At 30.2% G+C, this 19,002-nt stretch overlaps 1 long non-coding RNA gene across 1 annotated transcript; it reads left to right on the top strand.

The window, feature by feature from the left end:
- The first annotated feature begins 17,094 nt into the window (after positions 1–17,094).
- Positions 17,095–18,346, top strand: LOC116776258 (uncharacterized). Its single transcript, XR_004353895.2, has 2 exons — positions 17,095–17,422; positions 17,928–18,346. It is a non-coding gene; the product is annotated as an uncharacterized LOC116776258 (long non-coding RNA).
- Positions 18,347–19,002: the final 656 nt, after the last annotated feature.

Below are 19,002 nucleotides of genomic sequence, written 5' to 3'. Positions count from 1 at the left end.
ACGCTACAAGTTTAATTATTTTGTTACATATATATGTTTATAGCTTGAACAGTCGTATTAACCGTGCTGTTATTTTTACATACATTTATATAGATTAACTTTTGTTAAATTATTGCAGTTAAATTTAATATTTTTGCTAGCTTTGTGCAATGATTGTGTGTTTTATGGTTAGAGTAATTGTTTTAGGTTTCATTTCTGGGGATCCCATTATGTTCGTCTAATGAAAAATTTTTTTTCACGGATTCGTTCGCGAACGATATGCCAGACTCTTTCTATATTCCATACTTCCTGTTGCACTTTTCACGAACATAAGGCTTGCAGTTCATTTCTCGTAATAGGAACCTCATAGAAATTACCTCATCATTGTATCACCTTCATCTTTAGCTTACATTACTCGTTGATTGAAATATTTGAAACGAGGTTTCATTGAAGTGGGACCTTTTTGGTATTACGGTAGCGCGTTGATGTCTTCACTGGAGTCCTTGCATTAGCTTCTTAAAAAGAACTTACTAATTAAATCTAGTGTCCAAGACTATATATGTGGGTTATTATAAATTGATTTAAATTTACTATATATATATATATATATATATATATATATATATATAATTGGAGATAACTTTCAAATCTATAAATAACATGAACGAATGTATGTTTTTCAGTAAAAAAATAAAAATATTTTTCTTCATAATCTTTTTTACTTTATGACAACTGCCTTACAAAAGGCGACGGGATTCGAAGGCTGCGTTGACGAGTTATAAACAGAGAGACATATGAGCATCAAAAATGTATTCAAAAACGAATCTTAACATTAATAAATAAGATCGAAATTCCAATGAAGTAATGAGTGTACCTGGAATCGAAATTTTGGACCTATTTTTAGGATTTTCGTCATCGACAGACTTCAGTTTAAGTTTTTAAGAGAGCTTAAGTGAGAAGTCAACTTGTTGGACATATATGACTTGTTGTATAAAATAATATTTCCTATAAGGAAAAAGTTCATTTAAAATCCTTTGAACTGAGCATCGTTTGAATACATTAAATTTAAATTAAATCAGCTGATTTACGTCACAAAAGGTTAAGAAATCATTGGATATACAGACAACATTCGGAGGTAGCCCACCATACCTAAACTTAACCCGGTGAACTCGTCCTGGTGGGCGTGTATCTTGTATCTTAAAGTATTTTTTATATAAATTTTAGTAACTATGTCGGTACAATAAATTTTCAAACGAGCACCCTTAGCACTAGTTTGTTTAGTTATACTTTTTACGGAGGTTTTTCCAGTTATTTATTAAACTTAGTTACATTAATGACAAACGGAAAACTACTACGCAGTGTGATGATACAATATTTTGGTGAGGCAGTAGAGAATCTAAGTATGAGTTACATACAAAAATCATTTCGTATAGTTTTCAAAAGAGATGTATTATAAAAAACGACAAAACTTTCCGTATTCTCTTTGACTCTGTTCCTCGTACTAAGAATACTGTATCTGTCACTCTAACCGACGGTATGTACGTAATAAATTATCTAAAACAATTCCCAGCTGATATCGGAGTCGTTTTTCACACCTGGGAACAATAACTTGTCTATGTGTCAATATTATCACGGGATTTTCAGAGGGCTGGCTCGTTCAGCGTTCAGCTAGGGTTCACACTGATAATGATTGCCTTAAAACAAAAGGCACAAGAAAAAACTTACGAAATATATTATAAATAATTGTTGAACGACAATTCATTCGCGATGTCAACGTCAGGTGTCAAAGCTTTGACAGCTGACGTTGACATCGCGAAAGATAATGTTATATTTTTTTATATTATGTCCACAGTGAATTCAAGGTTTAGATAAATTCTTCTTACACCAAATAACAATTTTATAGTTTACGCGTGCTATGCTTTATGGAAAATTAATGTTTAAAAATTACAAAAATCAAGAATATAACCACATGCGGCATGTATATTATGTAATTTGTATACTCATTGCTGAAGTGGTCACTAAAAATTTACATAAGTTTAACATTTGGCCACAGCCATGACCTGAGATTAACATACAAACAAACAAAAATGTTCAACTCTCACTTTCCGTTTGTTCGTCGTTATCTCTGGATTGGCTAAACATATTTTTGTGGACTTTCACTGAAAGATCCAAACCGTAATCCGTATAAACCTTAAAAACCGAATCGCAAAAAGGGGCACAACAAAGTCGAAGGATTTTGGTTAGTCGAAGCTTACAAAAAAGGTAAATTTATGGAGACATTTTATCGCCTATCGTCGCTATCGCTATAAATGTCTCATTAAAAACGTCAAAACTGTCAGTTTTCATGTAACAACACGTAATAATCACATTTTAAATCTTTATAGTCTTTGTGTTAATTTCACGCTATCCTCGTGTATGTCGCGAGCTAAACATCAGCATATAAAGATGAATAAATTGAAATTAACAAATTTATATATAAAAATTTCAAATTCTATTAAAATTATTTTAACTATTACTTATACTAAATGACATTATATTATAACAAAATGCTATGCTACGAGTGAATGACAAGCAAGAATTAATTTATATATTCATATAATAGTTTTTTCTCGTGACTTCGTCCGCGTAGCTTTCTGAATTTTTCTCATATAAATAAGTGCTTATATTGAAAAAATTGATATGACAGCCAACGATCAGCGACATCTATAGTATGTGTTATGACATTTCATGTTCAACGGAACTGTTAGGCCTCGATCTCGATGGAACTATTGAATATCCACTATATCTTATTGAGGTGTGAGTTTAACTGGAGAGTTTAATCAAAATCTGTTTATTAGTTTTATTAATGAATACCAACAAACATATATACATCCCCAAAAATTACTTATTTAGAAAACCTTTTGTTTACTTAATCATAAATATTAAAGCTAAATCATTCTAGACTTTGTCAAGGTTTTAAATTTCAAAAAATCGATTATCGACCGCAAAGTTTGATAGATTTGTCTACACCGTAATCATCGATATAAGTCATTCCCAACCCTAGATCGCATACACTCATACTATCAATAAGTTATCGGTTAGATAAATATACACGTGGATTGAGGAGCCCTAATGCGCTGCAAACACACCTGCCGGCCCTTCAGACCCAGAATAAAACAACAGGCGCAGATAAAAATATCTCTAATTACTTTACTCTTACCACAGCTAATATAGACATTAGCAGCACTGCCTTGAAGGCTGTTAAAATAAACAATACATGCCATTGATGAACAGGAAAATAGTTGGGAATTAAATTGTTAAAATCAATTTGTGAAATCTGTTAGTTCACAGTCTAAGAAATCAAGTTCCCAAAGACAATGTTACAAGTGACACACAAGGTTGCACGCAAGGTTTTTAAGACTAATTATTGCATAGTCTGTGAAGATAAGTTATTAAAGAAATAAATGATATTACGATTATAATAGTAATCTAAGTTACTCCTTATTATATGAACTGTCTATCGGTCAAAGTCTCGTGAAAATCGGTCCAGTGGTCTCAAATATTAGCCGGTATAAACAGACAGACGGGCAAAAACTTTAAAATTGCCGTTGTAATATATATATATAGTTAAAGCAGTTAATACGAAATTACAAACAGACAGTACAATATTTAAAATTATTTTACATGTATTTCATTATTATAAATTCACTTTGTAGTGTATATAAATAACATATAGGTTAGGTTAGGTTATACATATTTTATTTCTCTTAAGGCGTTTGTCGATAAGAAAGAAATGAATATTCTTTGGACAACTTAAAGGTTTTAAATATAAAGCTTTAGAATAATTAGGTTATGACCAAAGAGTATTTATGTAAGTGTCAGCTGCTGGCAACGAGATGGTTAGGTACTTGGCATTTAGTTATAAGTTAGAATGGTTTGTGTATCAAGGTTTTAAATAAAAACTTAAAAGTATTATCGTATATGATGGATTCTCCGCGATTATTTAATTCGATAACAATTCATTAAATTATTATTATTTTTTATTTAAGGGTCATTCTATTTAATTACAATCTTTAAATCTGTTAAGCCGTTATATATATAACAATATTTTAATAAATTTTCATATTTTTTTGAAATTTTAACTGCTTCTCCATGGATAAAGCCTTCATTATATATATATAATGAAGGTTTTAAGGAATATGTTCGATACTTAGAATCTAGATTTCGTTGCGTAAATCACACATGAGTCGTGGTGCGGCTCCCCAAAAGGCAATACAAGGATCGCTGGATAACGGTTTCTACATTTCGTCTGTCCGTCCAAACGTCTTTTCGTTGGGTTCAATGACCGGGACAGGTTTTTAGGGTGGCTCGATTAATTTAAAACGTGTCTGTGTCTGCTTAAAATTATCCTCTTATGTGTTAAATGAGTGATATGGTAATGGCTATAAAAAATATATATATTTATTACCTACGTGTTTTTGTTTTATTTAAATATAAATAAATGTATACAAATTAATATGAATTAAAATAACAAATGCTAGCCATAATGTTTGGAAAGTTATTTTATTTATTATACAAGAAAACAGTGAAGATTAAAATTTTATATCCTTAAAATAATATGTATTTTAATATCAATATCGTAGATAGACGGTTTTGCTAATATATTTTCTTAGGCACTTGCATTATAATAAGTTATAAACTAATTAGTTCATAGAGATGATTTATATTTTGAAAGTTTAGTATCCAACGTATATTTTTTATAAAAAATAATATTTCTTTTCAATATAAAATTTGATTTGAACTTTTCTAAAAGGATATAAATTCTTTTCATGTGTTAACATTATGACAATATTTTGACACAACAAATCTGAAGTTGATCTTTGGTTACAGTTCGTGCCGTTACTATAATAAAACATCATAATATATATATATATATATATATATATATATAGAGTTTAATATATATATATTAAACTCTATAATAAACACATAATATATATATATATATATACAAATAAATATAAATTGTAATGATAACAGTAAGAGCGCCATATAAAGACACGTTTAAGTACATTTCAATGTATTACTTAAAGTACATTTACAGTGTAGTTGAAAAGTAATTTCCAATTTCTATATATTGTATGATTTTTGAATTTGAACTTTATTTATTCACACGAAGGTTCTATTTCCAGTGACGTTTGCTTATATTTCGTGGGTCAAGTACGTTTGTGACGCAAACAGGATGAATAGAGATGGCGTGCTATCGATATGTTCGACAAAATTATTAAACATATTAATTGAAAATTTTCATTTTAGATTATCAAATTATCTTCTTCTTAATTCTTATCTGTGGATGTTTTTTGTTATATTTCAAACAAATCTTACTGATATGTAAATAAAGATTATATTTAAGTTACAATACATGTAATAATTTTATTTTACAAGATACATACATATGTAGTGTAGATATCTTATAAATTCTAAGAGTGTTTAGACAGATACTGACAGACGGTTAAGGAAAACATCGCGAGGAAACGAGGACTTTGAAATTCTAAATATAAGTTTGAAATCGTGGTGATTAGTGCTCTTATCTTCTCCACGCAAGCATGCTCTAATCTTCTCCACACGAGCAAGTGTGGTGATTAATGCTCTAATCTTCTTCACGTGAGAAGACGTCTTTGCTCAGCAGTCGGCACCGATAGGGTGATGATGATGTACTCATAAATTTATTAACACCTCTATTTCCTGTAAAACAAGACAACAATCTTGATGTTTAAAAAAAAACATATGTCACTCTTTGAATTTTGTAACCAATTCATAGTAGTTTTGAATTTGCCAGTTATATATAAAGGTACGTAAAATTATCTTTACATTTTTTTCCATGAACCCGCATTAATTCCACCCTTAAACAGTTCCTTAAGGAGCTTAAAGCACGAAAAACGATAATTACTTAATTCTACGTGTATTTATATAAAATATTACGACTCTTTGGTGACCTGAATTTGCTTATAGACTTAGTATTGCGATGATTTATCTATGAACACATGTTACAAGTGGCGCCATCTGTGCCGTACTAATTTTAATATACAACAATCCTTAGAATTATGTTTATGACTGATTACAATTAATAATAATAAATACGGAACCATTGTAATTTTGTAATGGCAACATTTAAGTATTTACTTGTATTTTAAAACTATAAATACTGGCTTCAGCCGTTTTGTTAGACGTAACTGGAAGTAACGCTGAACATTAAGAATCAAGTCTGAAAGTGTACCTCGAATACATTTTTATCGTTGGCAATGTCGATAAAACGCAGTCACTATCACAGGAACAGCGCATCTGCAGTACTGCATCGATTGGTACAGAATTTAACCTGGGTGAGCTTCCCCGGGAATAACCCCGGATATCTTCAACGTACAAACTACTTATACTTCCTTTGTTCAAGAAATAACGTCGTGAGATTGCGTTTAACAGACTACGAGTAGCTATAACAGAAAATCACTAATAGCTCCGTATGTTTTTTGAACAAAAAACTTTTTTTTTTTTATAATTTTTTTGTAATTAAAATACTCAGTCACATTAGTGCTGGGAGTATTGAAAACATAAATACGATTTACTTAACTATATATGAGTAATTTTATTTTTATTATTGATATTGATACATTCTGTGTAATTTTTTGTATAACAAAAATATTTTTACGAACACAAAATTTGTTAATTAATGACACATCTATAACCTAAATAAGTTGTATTCTGACCAAAAACAATGTAGCTATCTGTGAGTGAGACGGACTTTTGTTTATACCGAAATATTTTAGCCAAAGGGTAGATGGAGTGCCTCTGGAGCAACATATTTGCAGGTCTCGTGACCAGTGTGCAATGAAAGTATGCATTCGTCGATAACATTATTTATAAAGATGAACTTTTATTCAGCAATCAGTAAAAATATGTCATTTTTATTAAAATAATTGAATTGAAAAATTGTAGCAATGTTTTTGTAGTTTTAAATTAAATGAGATCAGTCGTTAAAAAACATTCTCTCGACCGCGACGTTCCGGTTACTTTGCGGCAACCGTGATCACTGGCAGACGAGGTGAGAACTCGTAGTAATTACAAAAAATGTTGGTTTTATTTGATATTATCATGTGAGAAAATATTTCAGAAACTATTAACGTATCGTATGTGATGTGACGATACAAATTAATGGTACCCGTAAAGTGTTCAGTCGATGGTTTCAGTAGTAACTCATAGTGATGTTTGAGCGAGTTCGATATGTGTTCCTACAATACGAAGACCCGTAGTAAGGACGGTCTGAAAGAGGTTTTATATGAAAGATAATTTTATTTACTGATTTTTTTTTGCTCGCACCATTGTTTTTTACGTCAAAATTAATAAGTGAACACTAATAATATAAAGAATTGTCAAAATAAGGGTTTATATAGGTACAAACAAAATATTTTACTGTAATATATAACATAAAATGTTATCGAACATCGCCGCGTGTCATCATTGTATGTATAACATAAGGAGTGTCGCTGCTGCCTGCTCGGAGCGAACTCCTGGCTGCGACCCAGCACTCCTCACTCCACACGAGACGAGTGACCACAATACTGACATCAGAGAACACATGTAGTCGTAGAAATAAGTTTCACTAATCTAATTTTGATTATAATATATATATAACGAGTTTTATGTTTTTCCTTTCACTGGCTTGTGATAAACCACACAAAATAATCCATTAAAGTTAAGTTAGTTTTAACTAATTAAATAATATTATTGTAGCAGACTGTAATATCTCATTAAGGTTCTATTTCTGTAAATGGATTCAATAAAGGGTCTCGAGTTACGATCACGTCTTCATTTATCCCGACAAACTAATTAACCCACTTACTCGACCTACATTGCTTGTTAAACTTCTTATTAACTGTGGTTATTTAACTGAAAGTTTTGTACCGGGTTTAAACTAGCTCCTCTATAAAGTTGTTTTACTGTAGTAGGTAATTTATTATTATCCATATATTATTAATTTTATGTTAAAATTAATATTACTATAAAATATTTAAACCTTTCCTGAAGTATCAAAAATACGTACTTTAAAAATGTTAATTATAAAATTTTTCAGGTACCGTGATTAGCTAAATCTTAATTTATCAAGATGTAAGTTTATTTTCTATCTTATCTTAACTATACTTAAATGAGATACTTAACTCGAACGAGATGGCGACGTACTGTGGATGCCCTCTGCCCCATCTAGGGGACATAGGACCAAGAAAGAAGAGAAGAAGATACTTAAATGTTATTAATCGAGTTTGACAGAGACGAAACCTCTCAGCATTCCATGGATTCACCGTGCTGGTGCCGGGTCCATCGTTGCAGGGAGAGGAGCTTCAACAGTGTCTGGACTTGCGACCCCGGTGTAGGTTTAAGGAGCTCCTATCTAACGCGTTAAACGCTCACTACACCGTCCAAGCTCATCAATTCATTTCTATATACTAAGAAAAGTTCGTCAATCAAATCGTACAAAAATATATAAACTTATATAATATATATATTTACATATTATGTCCTTTTATTTAACTGATTGTTAATATTTATTATAGATTAAGAAAACCCATTTCAATAAACGATCGTATGGTAACTTGATTTAAATTAAAATTAAACTAATATTTTTCGGATAAAACTACGCGTGATTTATTTTTGTAAAAAACTACACACTCCCGACGTTTCGGTTACTATTCAGCATCACGCGTAGTTTATCCGAAAAATATTAGTTTAATTTAAATGAATGAAACTCGCGAAAATCTTAAATCTCATTATTGTGATTAAAATTTTTTTTCGCATTACCGAAATTTTGACGCGGAATAAAATTATCACGTACACACATATATATAGATTAGATTTTAAATTAAACTTACTGAGCGTATTTTTATTATTTGGACCTACATCCATGCTTCCAATGTTTCGGTTACTCTGTAGCCACCATGATCGCGGGCAGTGGAGATGAGAATGGTATTTTTTTTTTATTTTAATGAATACTTGCCAGTCTTTTTGTTTTTTATATTAAATTCTATGTAAATCTTATATTTACGTTGCTCCCACTTAGTCTTCATTGAGCTGGATTTCTGCTTTCATATCAAAGTTTGTTCAATGGAACGATTTGCTAGTCTGTATATAGACCTCCTTTAAATAAAAAAAAAAAACTTTTAATTCCAAGCAAACCAGGATTTTCAAAACTCCGGTTAGAAATTAATTTGTTTATATCAAAACTAAATTATCACGAGAATATTCGCTGTTATTTATTTAATATATATATATATATATAATATTAATATTTTAATATTCATTTGGTCCGTGTGTACTAAATTGAAGGGGACGTGACATTTCAATATGTCAGATATATTGACTTGCTTCCTCTACATTACGCATTCGCTCTAGTCGTTCGTGAGCGGTGACAAATCACATCCGATGAGATTTCAACCGTAAATTCTCATCGACGAAATATATTTACATAATATTACGATGAAAATTATATTCCGTAAACTTAATTGTATATATATCGAGCTGTTTTTATCTAAGTAATGAATTTGTTAACCACTTTTATTGAATATAGTTAGGGTTTATTCTGAAATTGAATTAATTTGTCGTGTCTACGTAACCGCTTAATGTTGAAACTGATAATAAAAGACAATGATTTAGCAATAATTATTATGTAGTAGATGTTGTGAATCATGAAAATTCGTATTTTTTTTTTATTCTATGCTTTCATTCGCACTTGAATTGAATCGTGGAATATTCTGCCAATGTCGACGTTTTTATTTGTTCGAATTATTATTATTTAAGAATCTATATCGGATCATTACCCCCAATATAGTAAACACAAATTAAAACGGTATTCCGGTGATAGAAAACTATTTCAATACTGAAAGTATGGAAGTGATGTTTTTTTTTAAATACATGTAAATAAACGGAATATCTTGAAACGAACATATATATCGGATTTATTACAAATTCATTATTTTAAAGACAGGACGCCAGCCTCGCTGACGTCACTAATGTCACTCGTTTCAGTACGTTCCAGATGTTTTAAAATGAAACTTCAATTCTTCTAAATGTTCTTGTATTTCTCGAAGGTTCTTCATAATCACATTCTTTATGCTCCGCACTCGCTGAACTCTGCAGTCCGCCGTCGTGCGCCCAGACGTCATATTTATACCAGAATTCAAACATAGTTCTATTCTCTTTGATTTCGTTTTACTTTTAACAATAGTAACGACGACCAATAAGTTGTTATAGTAATTGATGCCAGTCTTGAGTTATTTCCATGTTGCATCCGTCATTGAAGCTGCTAGCGCCGATATATACATTATGGTAAACAAAGGATACGGTTGTTTAATATGTCGTATGTAAACACGAATCGTATCTAAGTGGTCCAATCAACACATGTGACATCAATGTCAATTACGTTGTTTTTTTTCCATGATATTTAATTTTTTAAATAACCTTCATATCTTAAGTAATATCTTTATTAATTTTAATATTTATTTATTCTTTAGAATATCAGGAAATAAGGATATATGGATCTCTTGTACGTATTACAGTTTTAGAATCTGCATTTTATTTGATAAACTAAATATTTTCTTTACCTTTTAAGGACAGATATCTTTTAAGATATAATTTCTGAAAAGATTATATAGTATAGTATATAGGTATGATATATTTTGTTCCCGGCACATGTTTCGTTTGGGTGTTAAAATTTGATTTCATTAACGTACTATTGGGAAAAATTTTACGCCAGTCTTTATGATTTTCCTCATAATACGAAGGTTTGATATTGAAAATATTATGTTTGTACTTATCTTTATAAATTCATGAAACACATATATATATAATCTTGCTAAGCAACATACTGTCATTACAACAGAGCCTGTTGAGTCGGACACTAAAATGAAATCTATGAGCTATCTACTCGTTTTTGCTTTTCTAATATTTGAGGTACGTATTTTAAAGTTATTAAAAATTTACTAATAGATCTTTTCATTTGATTTAGAAGTGTCACGTTTAATTCAAATCGTACTTAAGGTATGAATAATTTAACGTAGGTAATTAATGTTCTAAATTTCTTTGCATATTTTTAACCTTGGTAAGAAAAAGATCTCGTAATTGTAAAACATTGGAGTATACTTTTTTTTATAAATGCAATTAATTTTATTTATACTAAAGACAGACTGCATATAATGCAGTATATATATATATATATATATATATATAGATATATATAATTTGCTCGTCTCTAAACAGATTTTTGATTTTTCCACAAGTCTCAACTCTCACTATTAATACTGACTAACTTAAAACCACATTAATAACTAAAACATATTTAATTAGTGATATTTTTCTCCACTAGCCTAAATATGTTTATATATTTTATCGATGTTTTTATTTATTTAAAGTGACGCTCAAAATTGAGACTTAAATTTAAATGACTAAGTACTACTGCTCGTTTATTTTAAGAGGTCATAAATGAACAATATTCTTCTTACAGAACATTAAATAATGTTAAAGAAATATTGCATTATTTTTTTATAACACATCACTAAAACTCTCCTTAAATTTAACTCGATTTTTAACTGACTGAATGTTTATAAAATTGCGTAATTAATCTTTGAATTCTCGTTTGCTCCATATTTATTTATACATTCTCGATTCAAGAACTAAATATGTTTTTATTTTACAAGGCGTTTATTTTATGAGATGGGCAGACGAGATGTGATTCCCATAGTAATCTAAAAATATTAGTTTCGTTTAAAATTTAAATGAACACTCGCGAAAGTCTTAGATCTCATTAGGTAAATCAAAACTAACTAACTACCTTCAAATTATTTTTCTTTCAGACTGTGTGTTGTCGCTCGGTTGGAGGTGTCGGAACTGAAGTTCCTCCGATAAATTTCGGTGGGTTTGGATCTTTTGGGAACGGGGGAGGATTTGAGGGGTTTGGGAAGATCGGGGAATTCGGAGGATTCGGAGGATTCAGGATAGGCGGAGACCAACAACCAACGCCGCCATTTTTCGGCTAATCATTAAATAATGACTGCACTTTTAACACTTTTAATTGGCCAATAAGTAATGAATATAATGAAGCCATGAATTTAGAAGACATGTTCATGTTTGTGTATTTATGTTGTTTATAAGATATGTTTTTTATATAAAACTCATTTAAAAAATTTTTATGTCTATTGATTTATTTGATGTATTGAATCAATCACATTAAGTAAAATATTATAATGATTATAGTAAAAATATAAAATGACATAAAATACAAGTGACACTTTAATGATGACACGTCTAAAGAATTAGAGTAATAAAAATACACACACACACATTTACACACACACACACATATATATATATATATATTATTTTCTATGTGACTTTGATTTATTGGTTGTTTTCATTATAAGGTATATATAAAATTGACCAAAATTATATTATAACACAAATATTTTAAACAATATCTGATTGCATCTGTGACAATACAGGAAATTCGTCAACGAATGACAGATTTCGATTAACATAAATAAATACGGAATTTTGTAGACTGATGACTGACGTAATGAAGGGTAGCAAAATTTTTAAGGTGTGATTAAATATTTTTAAAGTGAATTACACTTCGTTTATTTTTTTTTTGTTTGGCTAGCGCATGTCGGTTTACGATGACATTACCGTACTGTTGATGTAAAGTGAGAGGCTTTAGACAGGACAAATCAGAGCCGTGGAGGGCCGGAAATAATTCAATACTCGAATAAATAGTTCAATATAATAAATTTTATTATTGGAGATTTATTATAACCAATAGTAAGGTTGCTATTGTTTGTAAGGTTTTGATTTATTTATTAAATTTTTACTCTGGTATTTAAAAAAAATTAACTAAATAATTATAATAGTGTATCATAAATTTTCTATTCCTAACGGATCTCAGTATGCATTGAGGTATTTTTGAACCTTAACTTTTGATCCATTGAGTTCAAAGTTGCATATCAAATGACGCAAAAAATCCAATATTTAGTTTGTTTAAGTTGTTATCACCACGTAAATCTTCTCCATCAATTTCAACAATCCGGTCAAGCTAAAAGTCGACAAGCCATTTAAGCTGCAGCCATAAGCACTATCTATAACGTACATACATGTACACTCAAAAACTAATCTCTTTTCAAGAAGTAAAATATAAACAAAATATAATCGCACTTAATACTGAAATTGTTGTTTGTTTAATATTTAAAAAAAATCTGTAATTGATTTGGTAAATTAAATAAAAATTATGAGAAATTTCGAAATGTTTAGTAATTACATAATTCGTAATCTCTGTAAGTTGTTTTTTGTCTATTTACATTTCTCCCCAGTGTTTAAAGCTTTTTTTATGTGAAATCTGGCAAACGAGCGGACGGCCTACTTGACGGGCGGTAGTGACGGTCCCCATGGACATCCGCAGGATAGATGTTGCTGATGCCTTGCCAACCTTGGTTGTTGAGGAAAGGGACAGGTGGGAATAAGGAAATGGCAGGAAAGGGTGGGAATAGGGAAAGGCCAACCGACTAAACGTTTCTATCATTTAGAAGGAAGAATCACAAGCGAGGAGCCAACATTCATTGACATTATTTTTATACAAGGAACTGTTTCACAAATAGGCCGAGTCCACTTTATCCAGATGTATATTTCGTAAGAAAATTGAGAATATGAAGCATAAAAATATATTAAACCAATATTCAATGTAAAAACTAGATTTTTATAGACTATATTATATTTACTATATGTCATAACATTTTATTTTTAATTTTGTCACAGAAACAGGCTGTGTGTGGTGTGGACTATACCTACATTTTAAAATCCACCCATGTAGTGTTGTAGTTAGTATTTTAGTGTTCAGGGCTGTTATTGTTGTTCTAGGGACTGATGAAATTAAAGGGCCCCCTATCCAAAGCGTGTTAAACGCTCACCTCCACTGTCCAAGTTCCTTTCTTTAACTAACCAAATTTGAAAATAACCTACTAGGGCTGCCTTCGAAGTACGTTCCAAGAATGAACTGATGTTAGTTCTTGACACGCCCAAGTCTTTTAGTAACTTGTAGAGAGATTTGGCTGTTATACCTCTCGCTTCCACTTCTGTCGCGTTTCAATTTACGATATTTTATAGTACTTAGTTACTAGAAACGTTATGAATTATTTGATTAGATAGCAAATTAATTGTTTAAGTTATAACCTATCTTTCTGATGTAGGGACCTAAGTGTTAAGATTTGGATCAAAAATATTAGGGAATAAGGGAAAAGCATTGGGGAATAAGGGAAGAGATTAATTATTAACATTTAATCAAAACGCCGTTGTTTAAAACAATCGTCTTCAGTCAGTAAAAAAATATATCAAAAACAATTCATTATTCTCAATATTTTTCCCAATTACCAAGTTTGAATACTGTCATAATATTTATCCAATAAAATGTATTTTCATCGGAAAAAATCTCACAGTTCGTAAACATCGTATAATTTTGCGGCTTATTTTAACATGAGCGCTAAATAACCGAAAAATCCCACACATAAAAAAATAATTTGTGACATTCAAACAAATATGAACTTTAATGTTAAGGCGGTAAGTACTAAATATGAATGGAATTATATTTTTTTGTATAATCCTCTTTCTATATAAAGGTTGTTTTTGTAAGAAAAATTTTAATTTGAAATTGCTTCTTGTTTAAAGCACTGTGATAGAAATAATTTAAAGAATGGGTTCAATTAAGTTTCTACTCCTTTTGGTGACAGTAATTCTTTTGTTTGAGGTAAGTTTAATAAAAAATACGATAACTCTTTCTATAAGGTAAACTATATATTTCTATAAAGAAAACTTAAAACAAGGGTTCGTTTTTTAAAATCTTACTCTCAAATAGAATGTTTTATTTAAATTTTGTGAGATTCTTTATAAACCTTAAACCTACACCTGGGTCGCAAGTCCCAGGCACTGTTGAAGCTCCTCTCCCTGCAACATGGACCCGGCACCCGCACGGTGAATCCATGGAATGATAAGAAGTTACATCTCGTCTCGTCTCATTTCATTTAAAACGCTCTCTTTTTCAGGCTATCAGCTGTCATTTTGGGGGTTTCGGTTTTGGTTATCCTAGACCGGCCGTAATTATTGGAGGCTTCCACGTGGGGGGTGGTGGATTTTATAGACGATACCCGAGGGTGTACTACCCACCCCCACCCCCACCGCCGTTCTTCGGTTAACGAAGCAATGGTTAATGATGACGGGCAACAATTAATGATAATATTCAATGATTAATGATTCTTGATTTTTCGGTTTACAGTAATTATTTTTATATGATTAAGCTATATCTGTGATGTATCTCAGTCTGAATATAAAATATGTTATAAATATTTTGAAATAAATATATTTAATTGTAATTACTTTTTATTATTTTAAGTAATATTAGCGTTTCTAAATATAAAGTAGACTCACATTAACTATAGTTAGAATTGTGATTTTGGAACACTATTAATAATAACAAAATAATATTTATTGAGGTGAAAATTATAACTTTATCTATGTTCTTATGGTTAGACATTGAATGATATAAAAAAATATTGCTTTACAGATAGTATAAAAAAATAAAAGCGTGTGAAAGTGTGTGTGTGTGTGTGTGTGTGTGTGTGTGTGAAAGTCACATAATTTAAAAATACTGACTTAAAATAGTCTTCAATCATCAATACATATTATAAAACAGAAGTCTTGCCGCGTCTGTCTGTCTGTGTGTTCGCGATAAACGGAAAAACTACTGCATCGATTATCAAACAGTTATCACCACACGATAGCGTGATTCTCGAGGAAGGTTTTAGTACATAATTTGTTAAGTTTTTATATTTACTTGTGTGTACATCAACGATATTTGTTTAAGATGTCGGGAAAATATGAGCCGCCTGAGATCTTTTAACGAAAACGCTGCCTAAAGTCTTTGAGATATAACAAAATAATATATGGTGGAATTGTGTATCTTATATAGGTCTACAGAGAAGTTCGCGGTGGCATAAGTCCTATCCTATCCTATTCCTAAAGAGTTTATTGGAAAGCTATTTTTATAAATACGGTCTTATCAAAATAAATTAATTCATTTTCAAGCCTACATCAGTATCTGTAAATTAACTTTTAAATCAATTAAAATAAAAAAAATAATAATAAAAAATTTAATAAAAAAAATAATAATTAAAATCTATCATAATATAAGTTTAATAATTCTCAAAATGGAATCAGCGCGATAGTTCACTCAGTCGCTTCGCATGACGCGGTAGCTGACCCTTGCCTCGCACCATCTCGCCTACTGCTTCTTTACCTAATAAGCCGAACTACATTACCACACGACTGATGACTGTGTGCTCTTTATTTTGTTTTCTCTAGTAAACTAATTTAATCTTATTGCAAATCATTTCAACCTTTTTAGAAGAAAATATTTTTTGTCTCCAATTGTCGTTATCTTGATTTTACGTAACATAGGCGGTTTTTATTTTTTTGTAAAGAGCCCGTGCGAAGCCGGGGCTCGTAGCTAGTTTCATCTAAAAGTTTACACTAATAGTATATTATTCTGTACATATCTAATAATCTAATAAGGACAATATGAATACTTATACGACTTTTTTTTATATTTAACCCCATTTTGTCCATCTTAGAGGTCAGGATTGAATTTAATAGATGTAAATTTGTGCTATCTTTTAAATGTCTAATTACGGATGAACAAGTTTTATTTGTAATTTGTAATAATCTCATTGGATTTATGCATTTTATGCATTTCAGTATATTTAAAAATATAATCTTCTTATCATGTTTAATTTATTTATTTATTTAGGGCTTAGATTTTCGTGTTGAAACATATTAAATAATAAATATATATTTGATATACTAATATAAATAAAATAATAGGAATAATATAAAGATAAAATTCCTACTATTGATATGGTTGATTTAGAACAGAACGTCAACAAGCTGCGTCATTATCAGTTAAAAACGTTATTGAATAGAGCCATTAAAGTTATTCTTCTTAATTTCCAGCCCCAGAATACATTAAAATTCTCATATAATATTGAAACAACACATTAAATATACCGGGAAGAACCCCGTCTAGTTGGAATCATACGTCGTGTGTGTTTAGGACTGCTGCGTTTTATTTTCACATGTACGCTAAATAGAGTAAAAATACCCACTCGTGGTTTATGTAATATTAAACGACAATAATCTCTATGTCCATGAGCATAGGAGCTATATATAAATATGGTTTGAATCTATGTTTCTCATGAGGTTCTATATAAAAAGGTCGTGTTAGGTAACAGCATTTAAATTGCGCAGAGATTTTTCAGTGTGATACATTCCATGAAACATGGGATCAATAAATTTTTTTGTACTTTTGTTGGCCATACTTGTTTTCGTCGAGGTGAGTTAACTTATAACTTATTTTGACAATCAGTTTTGAATGTAAGGTATAAATTTCAATTTGCAGTCCGTTTAAAAGTGATAATATTACTATTAGTTCTTGGGTCTTTTATGAAAGACGCTGGGAATCAAGTAACGAAAAAATATATAAAAAAAATAATCTCGTCTGCACGTGATGTTGTTGCTGGAAAGTAACAGCAACTTATTAGTTAATCCGATAATATTATTTTCATTTAAACGAATACTCGCGAAAGTCTCATCTCATTATAATACATTATAAGATTTTTTTATGTGACTAATAACCAAACAGTTCCATTTAAATACTTACCATTTGTACCACGTTTTTAGTTTTATTACTATTACCAAATCAAATCGTTATTTGTCTCTATGTGTAATTATCTATAATAATTATTTAAATGATTGTATATATACAATATAAATAATATATGATTTATTTAGGATCTGGAAGTAGAAGTATAAAATGTATCATTAATTTTATTTTTCAGAGTATTAAATGTCATTGGATAGGCGGTTATGGTTACGGTTACCCTAGACCTCCTCCTCCAGTGATTGTTGGAGGTTTCGGTGTTTTTGGTGGTGGTTTCTACAGACCATACCCTCATGTGTTCTACCCCCCACCACCGCCACCGCCTTTCTTCGGCTAAGGATCTTCAATGAATGATTAATGATTACAGCCAACGACTAATGATTGACAATATCAACGATTCTTGATTATTATTTTTTTGACTTCATACAAGATGGTTGTAATTTTTTCTGTGATTTATATGTTTATGATTATTTTTTATAATTTTCTCGTTTAATTGTTTTGTATTTAATACATGTTATAACACTATATTTTGTTGACAATAAATTCGGTGCAATATACAGTGTGATGTTATTTGTGATTAAAATATGTTATAATGAATATTGTTTAATTAAAAAATTTATATTTTCTGATTATATTAAGAGTATTTACCATGTATCGTTAACTTTGGATATCCATTTAGGCCAAGTGGGACATTGAAATTAAAAAATTTTAACTAAGCCTTAATTAACGAATTATATGTCATTTTTGTTGATGATACTCAAGTCTGAAATATATGTGAACTTAGAATAGCGATGATTGGAAAATATATAAATATATAGTGTTGTATTCGCCTTTGTTTTTATAAAGAGTAAAAAACCTATATACATTATATGATAATTTTCTCACAAACATACGACGTTTGATAATGTTTACGTGTACCATTAAGATCAATCATACAAAAATTTGGTTTATTTGTATTGGACGTATTCTTAATATAAGCAAGTTGTTATAAAATTCGTATCATCATAGTTCAGTGACGTATTTCCTGAGCCGCATGAAATTTTTAAACCATGAAACCATAATACAATTTAAATCATGAAACCATAATACAAATGAATGAGACACGAAAAACGTCTACCGTCAGTGACTCCCGCTAACACCAGCATCTTAATAACCTTGAAATAATGTTATATGCTTTCTTAAATTTATTAAAATAACACACACGTATAAGTCATATTTTTAGAGACATTATCAGTGATTCATGTTCTGTGTCT

Source organism: Danaus plexippus, chromosome 28 (genome assembly GCF_018135715.1).
Source record: "Danaus plexippus chromosome 28, MEX_DaPlex, whole genome shotgun sequence".
NCBI classification, from domain to species: Eukaryota; Metazoa; Arthropoda; class Insecta; order Lepidoptera; family Nymphalidae; genus Danaus; species Danaus plexippus.
This window is presented reverse-complemented; position numbering and strand designations above follow the sequence as displayed.